General features: G+C 46.6%; 1 pseudogene; it reads right to left on the bottom strand.

Annotated features, from left to right (window-relative positions):
- Positions 1-4,586: 4,586 nt before the first annotated feature.
- LOC131756049 (tubulin alpha-1C chain pseudogene) lies at positions 4,587-5,931 on the bottom strand (annotated as a pseudogene).
- Between the last annotated feature and the right edge of the window lie 2,398 nt (positions 5,932-8,329).

Below are 8,329 nucleotides of genomic sequence, written 5' to 3'. Positions count from 1 at the left end.
GTCAGCGAGCTAAGATCCCACATGCCTTGTGACCAAAAAACCAAAACAGAAGCAATATTGTAACAAATTCAATAAACACTTTTAAAATGGTCTATATCAAAAAAAAATCTTAAGAAAAAATGCATAGAAGGTTAGCAAAAATTTGAAAGATAAGAAGGTCTAAAGTAGACTCATCACTGGAAAATCCTGGTCCCTCCAGTGCTCTTGCTTCAGCCACCCCCAAATAACCAGTGTTGATCATTTCTTGAGCATCCTGTTAGTGTTTCTTTATATGAAAAGAGACAGTTGTAAATGCATGTTTTTTGACCCACCTTTGTCCTTGTAATGATGAGTCATTCTCTTTTTTTTTTTTTTTTTGCGGTATGCGGACCTCTCACTGTCGTGGCCTCTCCCGTTTCGGAGCACAGGCTCTGGACGTGCAGGCTCAGCGGCCATGGCTCACTGGCCCAGCCGCTCCACGACATGTGGGATCTTCCCGGACTGGGGCACGAACCTGTGTCCCCTGCATCGGCAGGCGGACTCCCAACCACTGCACCACCAGGGAAGCCCCGTTCTCATTTTTAAAAAAAGTTTTTGTATATATTTTGAATCGTTAGATCTTATTCTTTTATTATTTTAAAAAATATTTTAATTTTATTGGAGTACAGTTGATTTATAATGTGTTAGTTTCAGGTGTACAGCAAAGTGATTCAGTTAAACCTATATTCATTCTTTTTTAGATTCTTTTTTCATTTAGGTTATCACAGAATATTGGGTAGAGTTCCCTGTGCTATACAGTAGGTCCTTGTTGGGTTTGTTTGGGTTTTATTTCATGTTTGACAGTCCCTAGCTTAAGCCTCCCTTCCCTTCCCCTTGTGCCGCCACCTGGGCAAACTGATGAGGAAGCCTGAGTGGTCTCTCCTTTAGAGCAGGAGGTTCCAGCCACACAGGCCCTGCCAGTGCAGGAACTATTGCCCCAGCCCTAACTGCAGTGAACACCCAGGCCAGGCTCCTTTCCTTGCTTTCTGAAGCCAATTCGGTGCTGCTTGAGATGCCGGCCCTTCCCTGAGACCTCGATTATGTGATTCATAAGCCTTTTCCTTCCCCCTTGGTGTGTGTGTGGGGGGAGGGCACACTACATCCACACATGACCACCACCCGTGGGGGTCTGTCTTCTCCTGCTCTGACTCGCTCACTTCCTCTGCTGTCTGATGGTGGCCGGTGCGGTGGGCTGCTGGGTGCAGGGGAGCTCATGCTGTGAGCTGTGCTGCCCTGTGTTGTATTATTGACCCCACCAGTTCTAGATTCAGATAAGTTCTTGTTGTTTGGGAGCAAGTACGGGATTGGGGCCCTTCTTAAAGTGGTACTGGGTCGATGTGTTGGTGGGAACCTATCCATGTGTTTAGAGTGAATCTGTTGAGTGTGGTGCTTGTTTGGCCTCAGAGTACAGGGTATGCGGGGGTTGGGTACACTCTGTGCAAGAGCTGGCTCCATTGGCCGGTCACTCCTGAAAGAACAGTTCCTTAGAAAGAGAAAGGAAAACCAAGGTGAGAAGGGGAATGGCAGCCCTTAGGTGGCAGGCTGAATCTACACTCTGAACACCAGCGGGCTCCTCAGGACTCTTCAGTACCTCTGCTGCTGCCACTGCCCCGCCTCTAAGGTAACATTCTGGCTCTTGGGGCTCTAGGGGAAAACACCCATGGCATCCCTGTAGCACAGCAAAGCCAATTTAATCCCGAGGTCTTTAAACCCTACAACTCCCACGGGAGAGGTCCCTAACTCTGATATCACTAATGTGAGGCTCTCTGGAGGAAAAAATTTATAAATACCAGGGTAGAGAGGTCACCCCCCTCCACCGAAGCATTTCCAGTGGTGAAGAAAACAGAATAGGGAAGGAAGAGAGGGAGGAAAAAAAGGAAAAATACTAAAACAGAGGTCCACAATTTGACCCAATAGGAAATCTGAAATATTCTAAAAGAATTTGTACAACAGAAAAGGTAAAGAGGTGCTGCTTGGCTTTCAGGCCTCTACAACATGTTTTTTTTTTTTTTTTTTTTCGGTACACAGGCCTCTCACTGTTGTGGCTTCTCCCGTTGCGGAGCACAGGCTCTGGACGGACAGGTTCAGAGGCCATGGCTCACGGGCCCAGCCGCTCCGCGGCATGTGGGATCTTCCCGGATCGGGGCACAAACCCGTGTCCCCTGCATCGGCAGGCGGACTCTAAACCACTGCGCCACCAGGGAAGCCCCTACAACATGGTTTTTAAATTAACTTTACCATCTGCTGTACTGCACTAATTCACAAACCTTTATGCAATTAATTAATACAAGGTCTCAAATTATAGTTATATCTGGGAGTCGCACTAAATTTAATCAAGGTACTCCCGATAATCATAGGACAGTTACTGAATATAACATAGAGGGCCAATAGGTATGTTTTTGCCTTAAGCATGAGAGCTATTGTCTTGCCTAACTTCCTTATGGTCCTAGCACCCATTATCCTAAAATGTCCCTCATTGAGCCAGGGACACTGAACCAGTGAGTCATAAATTAAATTTTTATTTTATTTTATTTTTTTGGCTGCACCATACAGCTTGTGGGATCTTAGTTCCCTGACCAGGGATCGAAGCCGGGTTCATGACAGTGAAAGCCCGAGTCTTAACCACTGGACCGCCAGGGAATTCCCTCATAAGTTAAATTAAGTCTTTGGCACTTACAAATTGTCTTGACGTGGAATCGCACACACGCGTTACTCCCCAGTTAGTTAATGTGGCCCAATGTAAATTACAAAGGGCTGTAAAGAAAAAAAATATTGCTGGCCATTCCAGCTCTACAAGGGTCAAGCCATTAGCCACTGCAGTCGCTCACCAACAGTGCACCCTGAAGGGAATTCAGGATGGAAAAAAAACAGGGAACAATTCTGTGCTTTGGATGTACTGGCCCTGAGATAGTTAAGATGCATATCTAAGAGAAATTTTCAGTGACGCTAGATTCTTACATCTTCTCATGCATAGGAAAGCACAAAAATCAGTAACTTGAGATGTCTGTTCTTTGTGATTAGCAGTAATCTCTTTATGTTTGGCTACATGTTTTTTCCAGCAAAAAAATTCATATAGGAACTTCCCTGGTGGTCCAGTGGCTAAGACTCCACACTCCCAATGCAGGGGGCCCAGGTTCGATCCCTGGTCGGGGAACTAGATCCCTCATGCATGCCACACTAAGAGTCTGCATGCTGCAACTAAAAGATCCTGTGTGCAGGATCCCACATGCCGCAACTAAGACTCGGCACAACCAAAAAAAAAAAAAAAACCTCATATATACTGAGAGGCTGTCTCCTGGGCTATAGTCCTCAGTAAGGTCCCCGAATAAAACTTAAACTTACAACTTTTATGTTGTATGTTTTTCTTTCAGTCCATGGTTTTAGTGGCCATGAAGGGACCGAGAGCAGACTTCTCTCGTTCGCTTGAACTCTGCGAGGATCCCGAGCCTTGGTACCAGCAGGGGCCCCTTGTGCCCCTCCACCTCCTTGATGAGTCCAGACGATTGGGCGAATCTCTCCTGGGTCTTGGATCTCCCGTTATTGGCTGATGATCCTAAGTTGATTCAGTGATGGATTAACTCCTTGCTGTGAGCAGTGGTTTTACTTGAACTTAGTTTCAGGAAGAGGTACCTGGGTTACCTCTTCTCACAGTTGAGAGACACTGGGAAGATTTTACACAATTGGAAGACACTGAGTGGTTTTGGACTAGGTGATTAGGTAGGAGACTGGCCTGTCATTTTCCCTTGAAGTGGCTACTTAAATAGAGTTTGTCAGAATAAAAGTGAAAATACTACATGAGAGCTCTCAGATTGAAAGAAAAAAAGGACAGAGCTCCTTCCGGCCAGCAAAGTCTTTCTCAGGCAACTGAGAAACTTGTGGGAACGGTGGAAGCAAGTCCTCATAGCATGCATGGGTCCCATAGGGAAACCTACTTATTAATTAAAAAGCTGCTCATCTGGGGACCCACACAAAGGTTTTGGCCATCTGGTGCTGTGAGTGCCCATGGAAGTTTTAGACTGACAGAGAGAGAGAGACCAAGACATGTAAAAGAGCTGAATAACTCTCGGGGGACGCCTTAGATGAGTTAAGCCCACAAAGAGCACATCAGCCTATCACACAATTATCACTAGCGATTTTATCTCAACAAACTGACCCTGGAATGGGAAACAAACTTTTCAAAACAAAATAAAGAGGCAGCAGATTGCCAGCCTCCAACTAATACTCCAGCCAGGTTCATGTGCAATACATAAAGCGCTTATACTCGCAGGTGACACTACTTAATTGGTAATTAGAGAAACCTTGGGTTCTTTTTTTAAAAATAAATTTATTTATTTATTTATTTTTGGCTGCATTAGGTCTTCGTTGCTGCACGCGGGTTTTCTTTAGTTGTATCGAGCCGGGGCTACTCTTTGCTGTGTTGCACGAGCTTCTCATTGCGGTGGCTTCTCTTGTTTTTTTTTTTTTTTTTAAACAGAAATATCACTTTTATTAACAAGATAGGGCCACAGTGGGCAGCTCCACAGAACACAAATAAGACAGTCCCAAGACAAGAGTGTAAAATCACAGCAGACAGGTTAATATTCTTCACCCTCCTCTTCTCCCTTAGCACTCTCGGCTCCAACCTCCTCATAATCCTTCTCAAGGGCAGCCATGTCCTCCCGGGCCTCAGAAAACTCTCCTTCCTCCATGCCCTCACCCCCGTGCCAGTGAACAAAGGCACGTTTGGCGTACATCAGGTCAAACTTGTGGTCCAGGCGAGCCCAGGATGGCTGTGGTGTTACTCAGCATGCACACAGCTCGCTGTACTTTGGTCAGGTCTCCACCAGGTACCGCAGTGGGAGGCTGGTAATTAATGCCAACTTTGAAGCCAGTGGGGCACCAGTCCACAAACTGGATGCTGCGCTTGGTCTTGCTGGTGGCAGTGGCAGCAATGACATCTTTGGGAACCACATCGCCACGGTACAACAGGCAGCAGGCCATGTATTTACCATGGCGAGGGTCGCATTTCACCGTCTGGTTGGCTGGCTCAAAGCAAGCATTGGTGATCTCTGCTACAGTAAGCTGTTCATGGTAGGCTTTCTCAGCAGAGATAACGGGCATATGTGGCCAGAGGGAAATGGATGCGGGGATAGGGCACCAGGTTGGTCTGGAACTCTGTCTGATCAACATTCAGCGTTCCGTCAAACCTCAGGGCAGCAGTGATGGAGGACACAATCTGGCTAATAAGGCGGTGAAGATTAGTGTATGTTGGGCGCTCAATATCGAGGTTTCTATGACAGATGTCATAGATGGCCTCATTGTCTACCATGAAGGCGCAATCAGAGTGCTCCAGGGTGGTGTGGGTGGTGAGGATGGAATTGTAGGGCTCAACTACAGCTGTGGAAACCTGAGGGGCTGGGTAAATGGAGAACTCCAGCTTGGACTTCTTGCCATAATCGACAGAGAGACAGACGTTCCATCAGGAGGGAGGTGAACCCGGAACCAGTTCCCCCACCAAAGAAAGCTGTGGAAAACCAAGAAGCCCTGAAGACCTGTGCACTGGTCAGCCAGTTTCCGAATTTGGTCCAAGACGAGGTCAGTGATCTCCTTGCCAATGGTGTAGTGACCTCGGGCATAGTTATTGGCAGCATCTTCCTTGCCTGTGATGAGTTGCTCAGGGTGGAAGAGCTGGCGGTAGGTGCCAGTGCGAACTTCATCAATGACCGTGGGTTCCAGGTCTACAAACACTGTTCTGGGCACATGTTTGCCGGTGCCTGTCTCACTGAAGAAGGTGTTGAAGGAGTCATCTCCTCCCCCAGTAGTCTTGTCACTTGGCATCTGGCCATTGGGCTGGATGCCGTGTTCCAGGCAGTAGAGCTCCCAGCAGGCACTGCCGATCTGGACACCAGCCTGGCCAACGTGGATGGAGATGCACTCACGCGTGACTGAGACTTGTAGGGTTCTGTGGGGCTGGAGGAGGCGAGGGGACGGCCACGAAGCTCTCCCGCTGACAGACTACCAAAGAGTCTGGGGGAGAAGTAGTCGGCTTCTCTTGTTGTGGAGCATGGGCTCTAGGCACGTGGGCTTCGGTAGCTGTGGCTCACGGGCTCTAGAGTGCAGGCTCAGTAGTTGTGGCGCACGGGCTTAGTTGCCCCACGGCATGTGGGATCTTCCCAGACCAGGGCTTGAACCCGTGTCCCCTGTGTTGGCAGGTGGATTCTTAACCACTGCACCACCAGGGAAGCCCCATGGGTTCTTTTTAAGCCTCATTCCAAAATTAGTTTTTGCATATGCCCTTAGAGACAGCTGGCTTGACAAAACATCTTTTAAAAATTCTGACCTTAAAGGAACAGGAGCTTGCATTTCTCTCCTTGTGCCTTTGCGATGTAAATGTTCTACCTGATCTTCTTAGGTGTCTTGTTCTGTGTTTTGAGAGTTTGGTCTCTGCCATCCAGAAGGTACACATAAGGTGCAGTAGAATAGACTGGGATTCCGATTCTGAGCAGTCTCTCTGGCTGTGCCAGCTCTCGGAAATTTTTCATAAGGGTTCCCATTCCATAAGGGGCTTTTTTCATTTCAACCTTCATTGTATCTGTGTGTACAATGAAGGACAATGAAGGTCTTTACTTTCTTAGACTATTTTTGGGAGTAAACTTTATGGTTTTTTTTTTTGGCTGCACCATGCAGCTTGTGAGATTTTAGTTCCCCAACCAGGGATCGAACCCAGGCCCTAGGGAGTGAGAGTGCAGAGTCCTAACCACTGGACCACCAGGGAATTCCTGGGCGTAAACTTCTGGATCTTGTGAATGCTGCATCCTTTGCATTCTCTTGTGGGGATACCTCTTGCATCTTTTTTAAAAAATTAATTTATTATTATTTATTTTTTGGCTGCCTTGGGTCTTTGTTGCACTCAGGCTTTCTCTAGTTGTGGTGAGCGGGGGCTGCTCTTCATTGCAGTGTGTGGGCTCCAGTAGTTGTGGCTCTTGGCCTTCGGTAGTTATGGCTAGTGGGCTCTAGAGTGCAGGCTCAGTAGTTGTGGTGCATGGGCTTAGTTGCTCTGCAACATGTGGGGTCCTCCCAGACCAGGGATCAAACCGTGTCCCCTGCATTGGCAGGCAGATTCCCAAGCACTGCACCAGTGGGGAAGTCTCTCTTTTGTATCTTATTAGTTTGACTTGCTATTAAGATACTAATGTAAGTGGCCACATAATGGATCCTTTAAATTGGAAAAACTAAATTGGTAAATGTTTAGAGTGCTCTCAATGATAAATAGCTGTTTTATTGGTACCTATAGAAACACCAATTGAAAGGAGAATACAAAAAAACCCAAACAAAACAGCTAACCTTAAAAACTCCTTTAGTTTAAAACAAAACAAAACAAAAAAACAGTTTAAGAAACCTTACTTGTGGTCTCAGCTTCCCTTCAGTAGGTCTTACTGATGTTAATAAAAACATTAGGATGACTTCCCTGGTGGTCCAGTGGCTAAGACTGCGCTCCCAATGAAGAGGGTCCAGTTTCGATCCCAGATCAGGGAACTATATCCCACATGACGCAACTAAGAGTTTGCATGCTGCAACTAAACATCCCGCGTGCTACAACTAAGACCTGATGCAGCCAAATAAAATAAATATTTAAAAACAAACAAACAAAATTACGTTAACGTTAATTAGGTTGATTAACAAGTGAATAGGAAGAAGCTGAGCGGAAAGTAAAGAGACTTCTTTTAAATAAGGTGGAAATTTTAAAGGGGCTCATCACAGCAGGATGGAAATCTTTAGATGGTTATTAAGAAATGGGATAAGTAGGGCTTTCCTGGTGGCGCAGTGGTTGAGAGTCTGCCTGCCAATGGGGACACGGGTTCGTGCCCCAGTCTGGGGAGATCCCACATACCGCCGAGTGGCTGGGCCGGTGAGCCATGGCCTCTGAGCCTGCGCGTAGGGAGCCTGTGCTCCGCAATGGGAGAGGCCACAACAGTGAGAGGCCCGTGTAAAGCAAAAACAAAAACAAACAAAAAGAAATGGGATAAGTAAAACAGACATTGATGAGATGAAAAGAAAGGTTTTGATACAACCCTACCTAAGGTTGGATGGACCAAAGGGGTCCCCTGTAAGCTCCCCCCAACATTAAAGGACCCCAAAAAGGTCTGCTCTATTTACCCCAGTTTATAAAAATTTAAAAGACTGGAGGAAAAAGATTACACTGAGATACCTGACCAGCAATTGCTTGGGGCAATAGTTAAAACAATTAATCAAGTTAAAGATTAACAAAAGGGCTTGGGTTCCTTAACTCCACCCCTGACTGGAGATGTAACCACAAAACCAGCCCAAACTG

Source organism: Kogia breviceps, chromosome 4, assembly GCF_026419965.1.
Source record: "Kogia breviceps isolate mKogBre1 chromosome 4, mKogBre1 haplotype 1, whole genome shotgun sequence".
NCBI classification, from domain to species: domain Eukaryota; kingdom Metazoa; phylum Chordata; class Mammalia; order Artiodactyla; family Physeteridae; genus Kogia; species Kogia breviceps.
Note: the sequence above shows the minus strand (reverse complement) of the source record. Positions and strands in the feature narration are given on the sequence as shown.